This window comes from Gorilla gorilla, chromosome 2, assembly GCF_029281585.2.
Source record: "Gorilla gorilla gorilla isolate KB3781 chromosome 2, NHGRI_mGorGor1-v2.1_pri, whole genome shotgun sequence".
Taxonomy (NCBI): Eukaryota; Metazoa; Chordata; class Mammalia; order Primates; family Hominidae; genus Gorilla; species Gorilla gorilla.
The window spans coordinates 191610985-191630278 of NC_086017.1; the positions used below are offsets into that span (position 1 = coordinate 191610985).

Below are 19294 nucleotides of genomic sequence, written 5' to 3' on the forward strand. Positions count from 1 at the left end.
GTCCCCCAGTTAGAACATGCAGTCCAGGAGTTGGGAGCTGAGCTTTGGCTCCCTAAAATCTTCCAGAAACAAAGCTAGGTGACAAAACCCACCTTATACCACGATCAAACCTTCAAGGTCATCAAATAGGATTAAAAAAAAAAAACTCATCCAAAGGACAGAAACTTTAAAGACTGAAGGAACACCAACTCACAAAGATGAGACAGAACCAGTTCAAGAACTCTCACAACTCAAAAAGCCAGAGTGCCTTCTTTCCTCCAAATGACTGCACTACCTTTCCAGCAAGCCTTCTGAACCAGGTTGAGGTGGCTGAAATGACAAAAATAGTATTCAGCATATGAATAGGAAGGAAGATCATTGAGATACAGGAGTATCCAATGTTGAAACCCAATCCAAGGAAGCTAACAATCACAATACAATGATATAGGAGCTGACAGACAAAATAGCCAGTATAGAAAAGAACACAACAGACCTGATAAAGCTGAATAAACACACTATGAGAGTTTCATAATGCAGTCACAAGTACTAGCAGCAGGATAGACCAACCTCAGGAAAGAATCTCAGAGCCTGAAGATTGGCTTTCTGAAATAAGACAGTCAGACAAGAATAAAGAAAAAGAAATGAAAAGGGACAAACAAAACCTCTGAGAAATATAGGATTATATAGAGACTAAATCTATGACTTACTGATGTCCCTGAAAGAGATGAAAAGAATGGAAACAACTTGGAGAACGTATTTCAGGATATCATCCACGAGAATTTCCTCAACCAAGCTAGAGAGGCCAACATTCAAATTCAGGAAATGCAGAGAAACCCAGTAAGATACTTCACAAGAAGATCATCCCCAACACACATAATAACAAGATTCTCCAAGGCTGAAATGAAAGAAAGAATGTTAAAGGCAGCTAGAGAGAAAGGCCTGGTCACCTACAAAGGAAATCTCATCAGATAAACAGCAAATCTCTCAGTAGAAACCGTATAAGCCAGAAGAAATTGGGGGCCAATACTCAGTATTTTTAAAGCAAAAAAATTCCAACCCAGAATTTCATATCCAGCCAAACTAAGCTTTATAAGTGAAAGAGAAATAAGATGCTTTTCAGACAAGCAAATGCTGAGAAAATTTTTACCACCACACCTGCCTTATAAGAGCTCCTGAAGGAAGCATTAAATATGGAAAGACTGTTACCAGCCACTACAAAAACACACTTAAGTACACAGACCAGCAACACTATAAAGCAACCACACAAATAAGTCTGCATAATAACCAGCTAACATCATGATGACAGGATCAAATTCACACTTATCAATATTAACCTTGAATGTAAATAGACTAAATGTCCTAATTAAAAGGCACAGTGGCAAGCTAGATAAAGACCCAAGATGTAATGATATGCTGTCTTCAAGAGACCATCTCACATGCAATGATGACACACATAGGCTCAAAATAAAGGGATGGAAGAAAACCTGCCAAGTAAATGAAAAACAAAAAAAGTGGGGGTTGCAGTCCTAATTTCAGACAAAAAAGACTTTAAAACAACAAAGATCAGAAAAGACAAAGAAAGGCATTACAAAATGGCAAAGGGTTCAATTCAACAAGAGGACCCAACTATTCTAAATGTATATGTACCCAACACAGGAACATCCAGATTCATAAAGCAAGTTCTTAGATACTTACAAAGGGACTTAGAATCCCACAAAATAATGACGGGAAACTTCAACAGCCCACTGACAGTAATAGATTATCAAGGGAGAAAACTAACAAAGATAATCAGGACCAAAACTCAGCACTGGATCAAATGGACCTGATAAACATCTAAATAACTCTACACCCCAAAATAACAGAATATAAATTCTTCTCATCACCACATGGCACATACTCTAAAATCAACCACATTATTAAAAATAAAACACTCCTCAGAAAAATGGAAAAGAACTGAAATCCTAACAACCATTCTCCCAGATCACAGCACAATCAAATTAGAAATCAAGATTTTACTCAAAACCATACAATTATGTAAAAATTGAACAATCTGCTCCTGAATGACTTCTGGGTAAATAATTAAATTAAGGCAGAAATAAAGAAGTTCTCTAAAACTAATGTGAACAAAGACACATCATACCAGAATCCCTGGGACACAGTTAAGGCAGTATTAAGAGGGACATTTACAGCACTAAAAGCCCACATCATAAAGTTAGAAAGATCTCAATTTAATAACCTAACATCAAAACTAAAAGAACTAGAGACCAAGAGCAAAAAAACCTCAAAGCTAGCAGAAGACAAGAAATACCCAAAATCAGAGCTGAACTGAAGGAGATAGAGACACAAAAAAACATTCAAAAGATCAGTGAATCCACGAGTTTGTTTTTTTTTTGAAAAGTTAATAAAACAGATAGACCATTAGCTAGACTAATAAAGAAGACAAGAGAGAAGATCCAAATAAACACAATTAGAAATGACACAAGGATATTACCACTGACCCTACGGAAATACAAATAACTATCAGAGAATATTATGAACACATCTATGCACAGAAACTAAAAAATCCAGAAGAAATTGATAAATTCCTGGACACATACACCCTTCCAAGACTGAACCAGTAAGAAATTAAATCCCTGAACAGATCAATAACAAGCTCTGAAATTGAATTAGTAGTAAATAGCCTACCAAAGCCTAGGACCAGACTGATTCACAGCCAGATTCCATCAGATGTACAAAGAAGTGCTGATACCATTCCTACTAAAACTATTCCAAAAAAATTGAAGAGGAGAGGCTCCTCTCTAACCTATTCTATGTGTCCAGCATGATCCAGATACCAAAACCTGTCAGAGACACAGTGAAAAAATAAAACTTCATGCCAATAATGAACATTGATGCAAAAATCCTGAAGAAAATACTGGCAAACTAAATCCAGCAGCACATCAAAAAGCTTATCTACCACAATCAAGTAGGCTTTAGCCCTGGGAAGCAAGGTTGGTTCAATACACACAAATCAATTAATGTAATTCATCACATAAACATAACTAAAGACAAAAAAAAACATGATCATCTCTATAGATGCACAAAAAGGCTTTTGATAAAATTTAACACCACTTCATGTTAAAAAAAAACTCTCAATAAACTAGATATTGAAGGAGCATACCTCAAAATAATAAGAGCCATCTATGACAAACCCACAGCCAACATCATAGCGAATGGGGAAAACTTGTAAGCATTCCCTTGAAAACCAGCACAAGACAAGAATGTCTTCCCTAAACACTCCTAGTCAATGTAGTATTGGAAGTCCTGGACAGAGCATTCAGGCAAAAGAAAGAAATAAGGGGCATCCAAACAGGAAGAGAGGAAATCAAACGATCCCTGTTTGCAGATGACATGATTCTATATCTAGAAAACCCCATAGTTCTGGCCCAAAAGCTCCTTAAGCTGATAAAATAACTTTAGTGAAGTATCAGGATACAAAATCAATGTATAAAAATCACTAGCATTTCTATACACCAACAACCATCAAGCCAAGAGCCAAATAGGAAACATAATTCCATTCAAAATTGCCACACACATACACACACACACACACGCACACAAATACCTAGGAATACAGCGAACTAGGGAGGTAAAAGAGCTCTACAACACTTCTCAAAGAAATCAGAGATGATACAAACAATGGAGAAACATCTTTTGCTCATGGATAGCAAAAATCAATATCATAGAGATGATACAAACAATGGAGAAATATCTCTTGCTCATGGATAGCAAGAATCAGTATCATTAAAATGGCCATAATACCCAAAGCTATTTAGAGATTCAATGTTCTTTCTATCAAACTACCAATGACATTCTTCACAGAACTAGAAGGAACTATTTAGAAATTCATATGGAACCAAATAAGAACCCGGATAGCTAAGGCAATCCTAAGCAAAAAGAACAAAGCTGGAGGCATCATGCTACCTGACTTTATGCTATAGGGCTACAGTAACCGAAACAGCATGGTACTGGTACAAAAACAGACACATAGACCAATGGGACAGAATAGAGAGCCTAGAAATAAGGCCACGCACCTACAACCATCTGATCTTCAACAAAGCTGACAAAAACAAGCAATGGGGAAAGGACTCTACATTCAATACATGGTGCTGGGATAACTGGCTGGCCACATGCAGAAGATTGACACTAAACCCCTTCCTTACACCATATGCAAAAATCAGCCCAAGATGGATTAAAGACTTAAATGTAAAACCCAAAACTGTAACAACTCTGGAAGACAACCAAGACAATACCATTCTAGACATAGGAATGGCCAAGATTTTATGACAAAGATGCAAAAGGAATTGCAACAAAAGCAAAAATTGACAAACGGGATCTAATTAAACTGAAGAGCTTCTGCACAGCAAAAGAAACCATCAACAGAGTAAATGACCTACAGAATGGGAGAAAAATTTTTCAAACTATGCATCTGACAAAATCCAGTCTCTATAAGGAGCTTAAACACATCTACAAGAAAAAAACAAGCAATCCCATAAAAAAGTGGACAAAAAATATAGACACTTTTCAAAAGAAGACATACATGCAGCCAACAAGCATATGAAAAAAAAAAGCTCAACATCACTGATTATTAAAGAAATGAAAATAAAACCACAATGAAATACCATATCACAGCAGTCAAAAAATAACTAATGTTTGCGAGGTTGCTGAGAAAAAGGAATGCTTACACACTGTTACAGGGAATGTAAACTAGTTCAACCATTGTGGAAAACCATGTGACAATTCCTCAAAGACCTAAAGACAGAACTACCATTCAACCAAGCCATCCCTTACTGCCTATATACCAAAAGGAATATAAATTGTTCTATCATAAAGACACATGCACATGTGTGTTTACTGCAGCACTATTCACAATAGCAAAGACATGGAGTCAACCTAAATCCCTATCAATGGTAGACTGGATAAAGCAAATATGGTACATATTCACCATGGAATATTCTGCAGCCATAAAAAAGAATGATATCATCTCCCTTACAGGAACATGAATGGAGATGGAGTCCATTATCTTTGGCAAATTAACACAGGACTAGAAAACCAAATACAGGTTCTCACTTAAAGTGGGAGCTAAATAATGATAACACATGGACACATAGAGAGAAACAATAGACATGGGGGACCTACCAGAGAATGGGGAGGGCGGGAGGAAGGAGAGGATCAGGAAAAATAACTAATGAATACTAGGCTTAATACCTGGGTAATGAAATAATCTGTACAAAACAAAAAAACCCATGACACAAGTTTACCTATATAACAAACTTGCACATATACTCCTGAACTTGAGTTAAAAAGGAGAAAAAAAGAATTATACAACGGTATACACTTATTGAAAGTGTATATATGGCAATTAAAATAATCATTTTTACAGCGAATGTATGTCATTGTGCAATCATAACTAAACAAAGGATTATGAAGTCAGCACTAATTCCCCATATTGAAAACCTATAAGCTTTGTGTGACCAACATGTATAAAAATAGCGAAAGTTTTTATTGTAAAAAAAAAGGGCCTGGTTCTTGTTTTTTAATTTATTTAATCTATGTTGGATTTCTGACAATGATATTCATGGGGATAATGCATATCTAAACTAGTTCTATGTAATTTTTCCTTTGTTTCTTGAGATATAATTCACATACCATAAAATTACCATTGTAAACTATATAATTCCGTGTTTTTTTAGTATACCATATTCACAATATGTGCAACCATAAGCACTATCTAATTCCAGGACATTTTCATTACCTCAAATGGAAACCCCATACATACATAATTTTAAAGAAACAGAACACTAACTATATTTACAAATCTAAGCAGTGTATTCACTCAGACTTATTAGTACTAGAGCAGGATAAGGAAGTGTTGCAGAAGTAAACACAGTTGGAGGCCATTCAGGCGTTACCCAAGGTGAAGGTTGCCCAGTGAAAATGAACATCTGGTCTTCCTGGCATGCATATTCTTACTATTGAGATGCATAAATCAAGCTATGAAAATCCAATGAAATAAAAGTCGAATTAAAACTCCTTTTTCTTTGATTACATTACTCTTTACTATTCCACATGCTTAAAATTTGGGTTCTGGAGTAGATACCAATTTTCAGTCTGCCCCATATTCATCTTTTCTTCTGACCAGAACTCCACATTCCCCAAACTCCCCTCCTTCTTCTTCAGGGAACTGCTCTTCACTTTACTCCAGCTATGTAATTCTCATAGCACCTGCCATGTTCTTAAAAATTCAGGCTGTAGTTACAGTAGAAAAAATGGAAGACAGAGCTAATGAGTGGAGAGAAACAGAGTCCTAATGAAACCATTTGAGAGCTTGGGCCTCAAGGTCTGCACCTACACCTGAAAGCCAGACATACCTTCTGGACTTTTTAGTTACATGAGGTATTAAATTCTTCATTTTGCTTATGCCAGTTTGAGTTTCATTTTCTGGAGCTCGCAATCTAGAGTCCTAAATGATACAATATATCATTATATAATGTATAGAGGATCCACTGTCTCTAAGCTATCCACGAACTTGAAGCTCTATATACAATGAATTGTTTCAGATTTTATAAAAAATCAAAACACCAAAATACTAACATAGAACTTCAGTATATAAAGCAATAGAATCTGTACTAGTCAGTTCTCACACTGCTATAAAGATACTATCCAAGACTGGGTAATTAATAAAGGAAAGAGGTTTAATTGATTCACAGTTCCACACAGATAGGGAGGCCTCAGGAATCTTACAATCATGGCAGAAGGCAAAGGGAAAGCAAGGACCTTCCTCAGATGGAGACAGGAGACAGAAATGCAAGCAGGGGAAATGCCAGGCATATAAAACCATTAAATCTTGTGAGAACTCACTCACTATTGCAAGAACAACATGGGGAAACTTGCCCCATGATCCAATCACCTCCTTCCCTTGACACATGGGGATTACAGGTCCCTCCCTTGACATGCGGGGATTACAATTCGAGATCAGATTTGGGTGAGGACACAGAGTCAAACCATAACAAAGTCTAACCTTCAAGTCCATTAAAGTCTACAAATGGCCAAGTGAAAACAGCACACTCCTCTCAAATTATGGTAATTTTTAAACTGTGAAATAGAACTAGAGGAAGTTTTTATCTGTCTCATTTGCCAAGTTAAAGGAAATGGGAGTAACTTTAATTTTTTTCTTATCTTAATTCACACAGTGACTAATAAAGTTTAGTTTGCACCAAATATGCCTATGAGAAATCCTTGAAGTTGACTGTCAACATGCTATCCTGTAATTCAAAATGGCAGCAAAATCTCAGAATAAAATCATGCAGATTAGTTAGGAGATCATGAGTGTACCCTCAATATATCTCTCAGGTGATTAGAAAAGCAAATATTTCTCAGAGTCAAGAATACCATACCCCCACCTCCATGGGACATTCTTTTTTTTTCTTTGGTTTTAAGAAAATGACTCCAATGTCTCATTATTGAGTTACTAAAGCATTCATAAATGCATGTCAGACACAAGTAGATAATCTCTAAAAGTGAAATGAAATAAACCACACAAAATTTAGCTTAATTATGCATTAAAATGAGTTTCTGAATTCACACTTCAAAAACAAAATAAATTATGTATGGAACTGAGTTATACTACTGCTTTAATGTCAAAACCAAAATGTCTCACACAGTCCACATGAAGAAAGTTGTTAGTAAACAAAAAGAAGACAAGCTTGATTATTTTTGACAATGATTATATTTTTAAATTTATCATGTTTATGAAAACTTTTATCCAATGGCAGTTATTTGTTTTCCCATCTCCTACTATAATTTGACTACTTAAATCTATGACTGGTGTTGGCCAGGGCTAGGATCTCAAATATTTGATTGTTTGAGGTCACACATAATGATTTTAAATCAATATTCTGTAAACCTTGGGGAACAGAAAATCTTCCTATAACCCTACACAATCCTGCACATAATAAAAATAATAATATCAATAATTAGATCATCCTAAAATCTTATACCATGTACAACCCACCTTATCAGGGTAGAGACATAAAGAATTTGGAGAAGTTCCTAAAAATAATCTGCCTATACCCTCTTTATCATTCAAAGCATCAGAGGACATGACATTTGAACTCTGTTATAACAGATTATCAAGCAAAAATGATGGGTAAGTGTATTATAAACAAAAGGAACACAATGGTTCTCAGTAGGGAGGGTCCTCCCTCCAGGGAGCATTTGACAATGTCTGAAGGTATTTTTTATTGTCAAAATTGGGAAGGTGCTATTGGCATGTAGTGGGTAAAGGACAGAAGTGCTGCAAACATCCTACAATGCACAGGACAGCTCCCCATAACAAATTACCTGGGCCAAAATGTTAGCAGTATCAAGGTTGAGAAACCCTGAGCTAGAGAAAAGAAAGGGAGAAATAAATGAATATGTTTAAAGAACAGGGCGTACATTATCTATTAGTTACCTATTAGTTTTCAACAAATTACCACAAATTCAGCAGCTTGAAACACACGTTTATTATCTCAGTGAATTTCTGTGGCTCAGCAATCTGGGCACAGGTTATCTGGATTTTCTGCTTAGGGACTACAATCTTCATAAGAGGCTGCAATCAAGGTGTTGGCCAGGGCTGGGGTCTCATCTGAGGCTTGACTGGGGAAGGAGCTGCTTCCAAGCTCACATGGTAATTGGAAGAATTCAGCTCCTTGCAGGTTCTCAGACTGAGGTCCTTAGTTTCTTGCTGCCTATCAGCCAGAGGTCATCCTCTCTTCCTTACCATGTGTGTCTTTCCTTAGGGCAGCTCACACATAATATGGCAGCTTGTTTCAATATGGCAGCTTGTTTCTTTCAAAGCCAGAAAGAGTCTGTTAGCCTCTCTAGAGATAGGCCTGCACAATGACTAGCAAGAATAGGAAATCAATAAATAGTTGTTGAATTAAGATGAAATAAACATAAGATTTTCACTGATTGATTAAGCATCTTATTTTTCTGACAAATAGCTGAGTGATCTGAAGTCTTTACAGACAGAATATATATACTGTAAATTTGAGCTGAAGGCTCTTGATGAAATAGAGTAAAAAACATTGAATCTATAATCAGCAAAAGGGTAAGCAGAAAAGAGATCTAATATCCATTCTATTACCTCTATGAACTAGGTAAATTTCAGACATCATTTGAGTAAATACTCATGACAAGCTTTATTTTATAAATGAGAAACATGAAGCACTAGGAATTTATGTGACTTGCACCTCTAGAAAAAGCTCAAAGTTGTACCTCCAGAACGCGGGAATAATAAGCTCAGTGACTGTCTCCCCAGAAAAAGGAAATAAAACTGGTAAAAACTACTTTTAAAATACACACAACAGTCATCTGGCGAGTGTCTTAAAAACATACAGCAAATGGTGAAACATTTATTTAAGAAAATCTAGTAAATCTCAGTAAGAAAAGCAAGTCTGTGGCCTTTGGGTCACGACTTGCTCCCTTTCCCCCGATGCCAACTCTGTATTATAGAAGCTGTACCCCAAGTCCTTTACTCCAGGCAGTTGCAACCAAAAAGACAGGAGTTCTATTCCTTCCCCACACCTGGTTTGGGGCTACAGTTCCCCCACAGCAGGAGTAGGCTGCCATCCTGCCCCAACCATGCCCTGTGCTGCAGAAACTCTATTCCAGATTGTAGAGAGTAGCAGGTCTCCCCATCCCTGCCCTGGCTCAGAGAATGGAAGTCTACTCCAGCCACAATACTGGGTCCCAAATCATCCTCATCTCAGCTTGCTCATAGGGCAGAGATTTCACACATGAATATGGAGACCAGGGACTGTTACCTCTTGTCTTGTGGACACTTGAAGAGTGAGGGGTTTCATTCCAGGAAAAGCAGGCTTCCAACCCTAGTTCTGATACTGTGGCTCAGGTGTTCTGCCTAGGGAGAAAGGCAGGCCATAAGGAGACTTAATTTTGAAACACCACAGCTCTGTCTAAAAGGAGACTTCATTTGGAGCAGCACATAGAGAACTTTATGTCTAAGGGTTTTGTGAAAAAAATAAAAATTTTATGGAGGTGACTTTTAAAAACACTCAAATTCCCCAAAGTTTGTCTCCAAATCCCTTGCTGCTCACTGTCTTGCCTTCAGGTTGAGAAAGAGGTAAGATAGACAAAAATATTAAAGTATGGTTAAGGAAGGAAAATACTCCACCAAGTAAATTTTATTACTAAAAAATGCAAAAGGTAAATAACTAGTCAGAAAAAGATAAGTTCTAAAGATAATTTTCTATGAGCATTTTTCCATTTAATTTTTAAAACTGCATCTTTAGGGGAAAAAATCAAGTCTGATGTTTATATTTCATTTATTAGTTTTCATTTAATTATGAAATGTTATAATTTAATAAGCCCTACAATAGTCTTCATTTCCTACATTCCTTATTCTAGACCATATTTTGGACTGCTCACAGCCACAATAAATTTTTCTCTTATCCACATTCATCAGACCAAAAACTAAGCATGCCTTTTCTATAACATAATTTTTGCATAATATAACTCAAAATGTGATACATGAAAATAAACTTTTTAATGGAAAAAAATCAATAAGGTTAGGTGTGAGAGCCCACACCTAACCTGACTTGAAGTCAGGAGTTCAAGACCAGCCTGGCCAATATAGTAAAACCCCATCTCTACTAAAAATACAAAAATCAGAGTGCGCCCCTGTAATTCCAGCTGCTGACTCAGGAGGCTGAGGCACAAGAATCACTTGAATCCAGGAGACACAGGTTGCAGTGAACCAAGATCACACCACTGCAGTCCAGCCTGGGTGATGGAGTGAGACTCTGTCACACACACACACACACACACACACACACACACACACACACACACACACAAATCAGTAGAAAATTAGAATTAAATTATTATTGGTCAGAAATAATATAATCCTTAAAATCTACAGATGATAATGATAAGGAAGGACAAAGAGTGACCTAGTCAAATGGTATGAGTCTCAAAGGACTCCCAAAGTTTCCAGTTACCCAGAAGTGTTTTGCAGAAGCAGCTCTAGCAGCCTTTTCCTTTGGGGCTAGCAAGTAGTTGTTTCCATCCAGAAATACTGGAATCCATTTCCGTCACACCTATTCTCAAAATATGCTGATAAATTCAACTTCAATTTTAGTATCCTACCTCTCAAAAACAGGGTAAGGCATGGCACCTTAATTATCACCCAAGTTGGTGTGTTTATGTACTAGGCTAAATTTGGCAACTTTCCTCGAGATCCCAGGGCTGAACAGAAGAAACCCTTGACATCTGCAAGGGATAAGTCTTGGTTTCTTGGGTAATTCCCAATTCTGGACTACAATAGCAGCAAATAATTTTCCCCACAAATCGCATTAAAGAATAGTTTTACAAGAATTATTATAAGCATAGCAGAAAATAGAAAACAAAAAGCCACAAGAAATAATAATATCAGCTAACATTGATTTTCTATATGCTTGATATACTTTACTTGTATTAACTTTTTTAATACTTGCAAATGCTGAATTGTAGTTTAAGCTCTCCCACCAAATAAATATCTCTCTTATTCACAGCAATCATATGTTGCAGCTTAAATTTATGTGTTAGGAAAATGGCCATTTATTATATGACATTGACCTATCAGTAGGTCTCACAAATGGTTGAGACCAAGAATGAATGCCAAGGCTAATAACACTGATAACCTCCCAGCTGTGGTAGCTACAGGGCTTTCTTTCCGCTTGAGAAAAAAGCAGAGGGAAAAGTAAAGGGGACTTTGTCTTGCACCTGAGGTACCAGCACAGCCACAGCGAGGCAGAGCACCAACTGGGATCTTGGGGTTTCCAACTCCAGGACTTGACTCCTGGATGGTGTATTAGTCTGTTTTCATACTGCTATAAAGACATACCTGAGACTGGGTAATTTATGGAGGAAAGATGTTTAATTGACTCATGGTTCTGCAGGCTGTACAGAAGGCATGGCTGGAGAGGCCTCAGGAAACTTAAAATCATAGCTGAAGGCAAAAGGGAAGCAGGCACAATTTTTACATGGTGGTGCAGGAGAAAGAGTGCAAAGGGGGAAGTGCCACACACTTTTAAATCATCAGATCTCATGAGAACCCACTATCATGAGAACAGCAAGGGGGAAATCCATCCCATGATCCAATCACCTCCACCAGGTCCCTCTCCAACACTGGGAATTACAATTCAACATGAGATTTGGGTGGGACATAGAGCCGAACCAAATTAGATGGCATTTCTGGACCTGTCCTGGTCCAGAGTGGAGCCCATTGCCCTGAAGGGTAAGTCCAAGGTCAGGCAACATGCATCACAAGCTGACTTAATAGCCTTTGGGACTTAAGGGAACATTGGTTGGTAGTCTGGCCATCCTCCTTGTGGCCTGGGGTGGTGGTGGCTACAAGGTGAGGCTCCTCTGCCTTTAAAAAGAGAAGGGAAGAGTGGGAGGACGGCATCCTGTGGTTTTAGTGCAAGCTCAGCTGCAATATGATAGAATACCAGGTAGACTTCTAAGGTTTTTTACTCTAGTCCCTGACTCCCAGACAGCTCCTCTGGACTCACCCAGGGCCTGGGAGACCTTGCCTCCCTGAAGGAGAAGATAAAGGCCTGGCTTGCTTTGCCACTTGCTGATTGTAGAGCCCCAGCGTTTTGAGTGGACATGGACAGTAGCCAAAAGGTGGCTACGGCAGACCTTGGGCGAGACCCAGTGCTGTGCTGGCTTCAGGTCTGATCCAGCACAGTCATTGTGGTGGTCACCACACGGGTGCTGTGTCACTCCACCCCTAGCTTTAGGTGGGTCAGAACAAAGACAGACTCTTTTTGTTTGGGAGAAAGGAAAGCAAGGCAAGAAACAAGACTGTCTGCCCGGTAATCCAGAGAATTCTCCCAGATCTTGTCCAAGACCATCAAGACAGTACCTCTGCAAGTCTGCAAGTGCCATAGCATTACTGGGGCCCCCTAAAGTAAATACAGCTTAGATCACAACACCCAAGTCCTTTTAGATATCTGAAAAACCTTTCCAAAAAGGACAGCTAAAAATAATTCAAGACACTGAAGATTACAATAAATACCTAACTCTTCAATCCCAGACACTGAAGAACATCTGCTAGCATCAACATCATCCAGGAAAACATGACTTCACCCAATGAACTAAATAAGGCACCAGGGAGCAATCCTAGAGAAACAGAGATATGTGACCTTTCAGGCAGAGAATTCAAAATATCTGGGTTGAGGAAACAAAAAGAAATTAAAGATAACACAAAGAAGGAATTCAGAATGATATCAGATAAATTTGATAGCAGACAAGCAAAGAGATTCAAATAATTAAAAGAATCAAGCAGAAATTCTAGAGTTGAAAAATGCAACTGGCATACTGAAGAATGCATCACAGTCCTTTAATAACAGAATGGATCAAGCACGGGAAAGAATTGGTGAGCTTAAAGACAGGCTAAATTGAAAATACAGGTCAGATGAGACAAAAGAAAAAAGCAAAAAACAATAAAGTACACCTACGGGATCAAGAAAATAGCCTCAAAAGGACAAATTTAAAAGTTATCAGCCCTAAAGAAGAGGTAGAGAAAGAGATGGGGTAAAAAGCTTATTCAATGGCAGAATAACAGAGAACTTCTCAAACCTAGAGAAAGATATCGGTATCCAAGTACAAGATGGTTATAGAACACCAAGCAGATTTAACCCAAAGAAGATTACCTCAAGGCATTTAATAATGAAACTCCCAAAGGTCAAGGATAAAGAAAGGGTCCTAAAAGCAGCAAGAGAAAAGAAACAACATAAAATGGAGCTCCAATAGGTCTGACAGCAGGCTTCTCAGTGGAAACCTTACAGTTCAGGAGAGAGTGGCATGACATATTTAAAGTGCCGAAGGACAAAAACTTTTACCCTACAATAGCATATGCTTTGAAACATGAAGGAGAAATAAAGACTTCACAGACAAACAAAAGCTGAAAGATTACATTAATACCAGACCTGTCCTACAAAAAATGCTAAATGAAAAAAAAAAGGACATTAATGAGCGATAAATAATCATCTTGATGGCAGTGGCTCCTGCCATCATGCCGGCTGCAGCAGGGAAGCGTGGCTGGGGCTGCCCATGCCATGGAGCTGGTGGGAGCCCCACCCCTTCTGAGTTGGGGCAGGAGCTCCCTGGGTGCCACTGCAGCCACCGAAAGGCAGCTGCAGACCCAGGCCTCCTGCTCTATGGAGCAGGCAGGAGCCACAGCCACCCAAACTGCCACTGTGGATCTGAGCCTCCCTGTCCTCTGGGAGAGGGGCTGGGAACAGGCAGGATCTGACCTCCAAGGTGCAGCTGCAGCTGCAGGACCCTCAACTGCAGACTTGGGCCTCTGATTCCATGGATTTGGTGGGAGCCGCGGACAAGCAGGAGCCCCACCCCTTCCGAGTTGGCAGAGCGAGCTCCCAGGTGCAGCTGCAGCCTGCCACCCAGGCACAGGAACCTGGGCATCTCTGCAGTCTGCACCCTCGGGGGCCCCAGGAAGGACCCCCCCCCCATTCCTGCAGGCTCTGGGGTGTCTTCTCCTGCTGCCTGATCTCTCTCCACTCCTGGAACCTGTTCCGATCTCTGAGCAGGGGATTGGAGGCAACCCCCAAGGGCCACGAATGGCAGCTGGAGGCAGATTGATTCCTGGGTAGAAGAACACAGGTCCCCAGTAAGGCCCCATCTTTAGGCCATGGAGGGCCTGAAGGCTGGGGGCTGGGGGCTGGAGTGCCAGACCCGCAGACCTAAGTGGGGTCTCCTGGTGCCTCTTCCAGGCGCCCATGGCCACCCATGGACTGACTGCAACACACTTCCTCCTTTCTGAGGTCCATAAAATCCCTGGCTCAGCCAGAGCAGGGCAGAGGATGACCAGAGGATAAAGAGGGCAGACAGACAATGGGAAAACCAGCTGCAGAGAGAAGCTACACTCTCTGCTGAGAGCTGCAGATGACAGGACAACCAGCTGTAGAGAGGAGCTACCCTCTCTGCTGAGAGCTGCAGAGGTGACCTGCCAGCAGAGAGGAGCCACCCTCTCCAGGGCCTCATATCTGCTGAGAGCTACAGACATCAGGATGACCAGTAGCAGAGAGAAGCTACCATCTCCAGGGCTTCCTCTCTGCTGAGAACTGAACACTTGACAGTAATCTGCCCACAGAGAGGAGCTACCCACTGCAGGTCTCCTATGAGTTGTTGTAATACTCAATAAAGCTTATCTTCATCTTATTCACTCTTCACTTGTCTGCATACCTCATTCTTCCTGGACAATGCAGGACAAGAACTTGGGCAAAAATGCTGCAGCCACAGAGGTTTCCAGCCAGAAAATCGACACCCTAAAGATCTAATAACAATCTCAGGGTACAAAACTCACTGTAAAAGTGAGTACACAGAAAAACACAGAATATTATAACACTGAAACTCTTATCCTAAGTAGAAAGACTAAACAATGAACCAATCTAAAATAATAACTACAACAACATTCCAAGACATAATCAGTACAATAAAATATCAACAGAAACAACAAAAGTTAAAAATTGAGGGGATGAAACTAAGGCATAGAGTTTTTAATAGTTTTCTTTTTCCTTGTTTGTTTAGGCAAATAGTGCTAAGTTTTTGTCTGGTTAAAATAATAGGTTACAAGATAGATTTACAAGCCTCATGGTAACCTCAAGCCAAAAACATAAAATGAATACACAAAAAATAAAAAGCAAGAAACTAAATTATATTACCAGAGAAAATCACTTTCCCTAGAGGAAGATGAGAATGAAACAAAGAAGGAAGACAACAAAGCAACCAGAAAACAAATAACAAAATGGCAGGAGTTAGTCCTTACCTATCAATAATAACATTGAATGTAAAACTATAATAAGATATCATCTCACCCCAGTTAAAATGGCTTATATCCAAAAGATGGGCAATAACAAATGCTGGCAGGGATGCAGAGAAAAAGGAACCCTTGTACACTGTTCAATGTAACTTAGTACAACCCACTACGGAGAACAGTTTTGAGGCTCCTCAGAAAACTAAAATTTAGCTACCGTATGATCCAGCAATTCCACTGATGCGTATGTACCCAAAAGAAAGAAAATCAGTATATCAAAGAGATATCTGCACTCCTCTGTTTGTTGCAGCACTGTTTACAATAGCTAAGATTTGGAAGCAACCTAAGTGTCCATCAACAGACGAATAGATAAAGAAAACATGGTACATATACACAATGAAGTACTGTTCAACAATAAACAAGAATGAGATCCAGTCATTTGCAACAACATGGATGGAACTGGAGATCATTATGTTAAGAAAAGTAAGGTAGGCAAAGAAAGAGAAGCATTGCATGTTCTTACTTACTTGTGGAATCTGAAAATCTAAACAATTGAAATCATGGACATAGAAAGTACAAGGATGGGTTACCAGAGGCTGGAAAGGGTATTGGAGGGCTGGAGGGAGGTAAGGATGGTTAATGGGTACAAAAAAAAATAGAAAGAATAAATAAGACATATGATTTGATAGCACAATAGGGTGATTATAATCAATAATAACTTAATTGTACATTTTAAAATAACTTATAAAGTATAATTGGTTTGTTTGTAATTCAAAGGATAAATGCTTGAGGGAATGGATACTCCCATTCTCTATGATATGCTTATTTCACATTGCAGGCCTGTATCAAACATCTCAAGTATCCCATGAATATATACACCTACTATGTACCCACACATATTTTAAAAACTGTAAAACTTAAAAATTTTTTTAAATAAAAGCACATTAGACTGGGAGAACAGAAGGCCTGGGTCAGACATCGTACAAACACAGCCCCATAAGTCCAGTCTTCTCTACATGTGTGTTTTGTTTGACTCACACTGTTTTTGCTTTTGTTTTTGTTCGTTGTATTTTTCAATTAAAATATTTTACATATAATTCTGAATTCCCAACTTTTATTTAAAAAGCAGATGAGGCCAGGCATGGTGGCTTACACCTGTAATCCTAGCACTTTGAGAGGCCAAGGAGGGTGGATTGCTTGAGATCAGGAGTTTGAGACCAGCCTGGGCAACATGGCAAAACCCCGTCTCTACAAATATACAAAAATTAGCAGGCGTGGTGGCATGTATGCCTTAGTCCCAGCTACTTGGGGGGCTGAGGTGGGAGGATCACTTGAGCCCAGGAAGCAGAGGTTGCAGTGAGCCAAGATCGCACCACTGCATTCCAGCCTGAGTGAGACCCTGTCTCAAAAAAAAATAAAAAACTTTTAAAATTTAAAAATAAAAGGCAGATGATCTGTCTATACTGAGCCCTCATTTTCACATATAAATAATCAGTTTCAACTGTGTGGCAGTGACCTTTCCCCTATGCTATTTACCACATTTCCCATGATCTCCTTTTATGTTATATTTTATATACTTGGCCTTTCTAACAGTTGACTCTGTGACCATTGACCAAACTTCTAACAAAAATTGTGCCACCAACAAGCTGATTGACCTCAAACAAGTTAATACATCTCTTTTGGACTCAATGTCTTCATATGACATTGGAGGAAGGGGTCTTAGGGTAGTTGATATCCTCACCTCTGAATTCTTCAGACTCTACTACTTATTCTAAAATTTAGAATACTCTCTTGTTAGAAGTAGACTGCCTGCTGTAACTTCTACTATCAGTGAAATCTTCTTATGACTATCATTAAAGTAAATTTAAAAATAGTTTTATTAATGCTTTTAGTCACAAGAAAAGAATTCGCAAATTTAGGAGCACTAAAAAGAAATATACTTCAATCTTAAAGCCCTCGGAACGGCTTATCTGATGTCAGACTTGATTTGGAAAACTTTGACTAAACAGCTTCTGTTTATAACTTGGGGGCTGTTGACCTCAACTAGATTACAGCTGATGTTGCCTATTTAAAGCCCAAATAAATATTAAAGAAAAGAGAAAGATGGGAGTGTATTCATTTTCTTCAATTAAATCTTCCACGCAACTGATTGAGGAAGTAATTTTCTCAGTAGTCACCCAACCTTTCTTTGCCATAATTAATCTGCATTGTCTAATTTGGATTTGTTTTCAAGCTATTATTTCAAAAAAGTCACTGAGTACTTTTTTTTACTAGTATCTCCTACTTTATATCATGTTCTCAAAGGCATGTTATATATTCACTGGATCATACCAGAACAATTGTGAACACAATCAAATTATTCCGGGATCATAAAGAATACACGGTAAGATTTTTCCAAAAAACAAAATATTTAAAAGGCAAACTGGTAGGTGTATTAATTGTGCTTCTTAAGCTTGTCATTACAGAAGTTCCTTTTTATTTCTCCAAGTGAGAAAAGTTTAAGGTCTTGTCACTCACAGTGTGGTGTGTGAACCAGCTACCTCAGCTTTCCCTGGGAGATCGTTAGGCAAGCAGAATCTCAGACTCTACCCCAGACCTGCTGCATTAAAACTCACAGTTTAGAGTGAGAGTAGATGATGGCCAAGAAGAATCCCCCAGTGATAATTCTCTCCTGCCCGCCATGGTAGGAACACCAAATTGAACAACTATACACACAAGAAATCACCTTCCTAAGAACAAAATTCACAGTACCTGGTTCTAACATCATATAAGATGAGAAAAGGAAAGAGAGTATTGAAATCACAATGGATTACAGACAAATATTAGACCTCAAACTACGAAACTACTAAAAGAAAACATTAGGGAAACTCTCCAGGACATTGGACTGGGCAAAGATTTATTGAGTAATACTCCAAAGCACAGGCAACCCAAGCAAAAATGGACAAATGGGAACACCTCAAGTTAAAGAACTTCTGCACAGCAAAGGAAACAATCAACGAAATGAAGAAACAACCCACAGAATGGGGAAAAAAAATTTGCAAACTATCTATCTGACAAGGGATTAATAACCAGAATATATAAGGAGCTTGAACAACTCAATAGGAAAGAAATCTAATAATCCAATTTAAAAATGGGCAAAAGATTTAGACATTTCACAAAAAAAGACATACAAATGGCAAACACGTATATGGAAAGGTGCTAATCATCACCAATCATCAGAGAAATACAAATCAAATGAGATATTATTATCTCACCCCAGTTAAAATTGATTGTATCCGAAAGACAGGCAGTAACAAATGCTGGTGAGAATGTAAAGAAAAAGGAACCCTCATACACTGTTGGTGGGAATGTAAATTAGTACAGCCACTATGGAGAACAATATGTAAGTTAATCAGATAACTAAAAATATAACTACCATATGATCCAGCAATACCACTGCTAGGTATACGC

At 38.6% G+C, this 19294-nt stretch overlaps 1 long non-coding RNA gene across 1 annotated transcript in view; it reads right to left on the minus strand.

The window, feature by feature from the left end:
• Positions 1 to 8501: 8501 nt before the first annotated feature.
• Positions 8502 to 19294, minus strand: part of LOC129532441 (uncharacterized) — a 75920-nt gene continuing 65127 nt past the window's right edge. Inside the window, exons 3-4 of the long non-coding RNA XR_010133016.1 lie at positions 9828 to 9922; positions 8502 to 8905 (exon numbers count right to left, since the gene is read on the minus strand). This is a non-coding gene — a long non-coding RNA (uncharacterized lncRNA). The remainder of the gene's footprint in view (positions 8906 to 9827; positions 9923 to 19294) is intronic.